The 2,867-nt window shown below is 41.1% G+C and overlaps 1 long non-coding RNA gene across 1 annotated transcript; it reads left to right on the forward strand.

The window, feature by feature from the left end:
- Positions 1 to 1,023: 1,023 nt before the first annotated feature.
- On the forward strand, positions 1,024 to 2,555 carry LOC126689623 (uncharacterized). The gene is made up of 3 exons (XR_007644557.1): positions 1,024 to 1,485; positions 2,345 to 2,403; positions 2,491 to 2,555. It is a non-coding gene; the product is annotated as an uncharacterized LOC126689623 (long non-coding RNA).
- The last annotated feature ends 312 nt before the right edge of the window (positions 2,556 to 2,867 follow it).

Here is a 2,867-nt window from a genome sequence, read left to right on the forward strand (position 1 = left end):
GCAATTAATCTTTTTAATACATTTTTATATTTCACATGAAAGTGGTATCAAAACTTTCTTGAAATGGTCTATTAACAAATGCCCTAAAAGTAACTATTAACTAGACTCATAAAAAATTAGTAGTAATGCACTGTTTTGCTTATGTTTGAGTTAGTAGATGAATTTTGTTAGAATACATGGCATACACAAATATGTGAAATTTCTACATATAAGAAAAAAATTTATAAAAAAATTGAGAAATTAATATAAGTTAATTATTCAGTGGTTAACTGGTGTCTTTAGAATATTTGTTAATTGACAATTTTAATAAAGTTACAATATGATACTACTTTTATGAAAAATATTAAAAATTTTATTAAAAAACCAATCACTTTTTTTTCTTTTTTCATAATTTTTTTTAAAAAAAAAATATGTGATAAACCAAAACCTTTAGGGCATCTGTTAACTAACAAATGAATACCCCTTTTTTTAGTTGAGGTTTGGGTTCAGTATCCAATTGCACTAGACCAATTGAGATTATAACATGTATTTACTTTTGAATACATATCACCATCTTAATGGATCCAATAAACTACATGCACTGGACATAAACCCCACCTTTTTTTTCTTTGTTGATGGGATAGGGGTATCGTTAACCAGACCTTAATTTGCATGCACATTCATTAAACATTAAAGGCATAAGGTTGTACCATTGGAGAAATGTAAGTCAATATTTATGTTGCATGCATCATCGGGTAAGTTGGCAGCTTAAACAAACAGCATATCTAGCTGTAGTGCATTAGACCTTAGCCTCATCTTTTTCTTTTCTTTTTTCTTTGTTGACACTACAAAAAACGGGGCCTGAAGCCGCGTTTTTGGAAAACGCGGCTCCAGCCGTTCCTTTGAGGCGCGTTTTCCAAGAACGCGGCTCAAAGGAAAGGCTGGAGCCGCGTTTTCCAAAAACGCGGCTTCATGCCGTGCGGCTAAATTTTTTTTTTTTTTTTTTTTTTTTTTTTTTTTTTATTTTTATTATTGTAGCTTGAGCTGCGTTTCTAAAACGCAGCTTCAGAAATGCTTGAAACGTACTATACAAGGATGGAGCTGCGTTTGAAACGCAGCTTCAAGTTTCAGTATAAACAAAAAAAAAACGAAACGTGGAATCCCTCACCATCGAAACAGAAAACTGGCTCTCCGATCGCACAAAACCCTCACCGATCGCCCACACTCCCCTCACCGATCGTACATTCCCCTCACCGCTCCAACACAGTCCCCTCACCGCTCGCACATCCCCTCACCGATCGCAGACAACTCTCACCGATCTCAAACAACTCTCACCGATCTCACACTCCCCTCACCGATCTCAGCCCACTCTCACCGATCTCAAGCCTATGTGAATCCCCTCACTTCAACCCTATGTGAATCCCCTTCTTCCCTCCGCTCTTCCTCCTCTTCGTTTCCTTCTCATCGATCGCTGGCACACACCCATTCTCGCAAGGCCGACTAGCAGTAAGTTTTTCGAAATTTTTTTTTTTGATTCCTGTTATGGGGTTCCTATTTTTGCTTTACGGTTTCGATTTTAGGTTTAGGGTTTCGGCCGTCGATCTAGGGTTTTGATTTTGGGTATAAATGTTCAATTTCAATATTTGGTTTTCTATTTCAATATTTCAATATTTGGTTTTGGAGATGTTTGATCGATGAATTCATATTGGGTTTATTCATGTTTGTCATTTTTGCTTGGTGGGTTTTTGATATCTGTGTGTGTGTGTGTGTGTGTTGCTGCTGCTGCTGCTCTCTGTGTGTGTGTATGTTGCTTGTGCTGCTGTGTGTGTGTGTGTGTGTGTGTGTGTGTGTATGTTGCTGTTGCTGCTGCTGCTGCTCTGTGTGTGTCTGTGTGTGTGTTGTTACTGGTGTTGCTCTGTGTTTGTGTGTGTGCTGCTGGTGTGTGTGTGTGTTGCGGGTGCTGCTCTGTGTGTGTGTGTGTGTGTGTGTGTGTTGTTGGTGCTGCTTTGTGTGTGGGTATGTGTGTTGCTGCTGGTGCTGCTGCTGTGTGTGTGTGTGTGTGTGTGTGTGTGTGTGCTGCTGCTCTGTGTGTGTGTGTGTGCTGCTGCTCTGTGTGTGTGTGTGTATGTGTGTTGCTTGTGCTGCTGCTCTGTGTGTGTGTGTTGCTGCTACTGCTGCTGTGTGTGTCTGTGTGTGTTGTTGCTGCTGTGTGTGTGTGTGTGTGTTGTTGCTGCTGCTGCTCTGTGTGTGTGTGTGTGTGTGTGTGTTGCTGCTGCTGCTGCTCTGTGTGTGTGTGTTGTTGCTGCTGTGTGTGTGTGTGTGTGTGTCGCTGCTTCAACTTCATGTTCTCTCAATTTTGCTTCAGGAACTCATGCCTTCTTTACCAAATTATGTTGAAGTTCATTTGAAGCTTTCATAGCTTGGGTGAGTAAGAAACATTTTTTTTCTTTAAAGTATCTCCTCCAACTTTGCTCCTCAATCTAACTATCAATTATTATATCCGTTCTTTAGATTTGCTAATGCTGAATAAAGGATTGAAGAGGTAAAATGCGACTGCTTCTGGTGTCTAATCTAAACGCGGCTATAGCGTGATAAATGTTGCTAGGAAATGCTATAGCCGCGTTTGAAACGCAGCTCCCGCGGGGTCTATAGCCGCGTTTCTTAGAAATGCCGCTATAGGTTCCGTTTTGAGCTGCGTTTCAAACGCGGCTACAGACGTCGTATTCAGGTTGTTTGCAATACCTATAGCCGCGTTTTTAAAAACGTGGCTATAGGTCCGCCGCCGTAGCCGCGTTTGAAACGCGGCTCGAAGCTGTTCTGGAGCCGCGTTTTTCGTAAACGCGGCTATAGGCCGATTCCTAGAGCCGCGTTTAGAAAACGCGGCTAGA

The sequence above is a fragment of the Quercus robur genome, chromosome 6 (assembly GCF_932294415.1).
Source record: "Quercus robur chromosome 6, dhQueRobu3.1, whole genome shotgun sequence".
Taxonomy (NCBI): Eukaryota; Viridiplantae; Streptophyta; class Magnoliopsida; order Fagales; family Fagaceae; genus Quercus; species Quercus robur.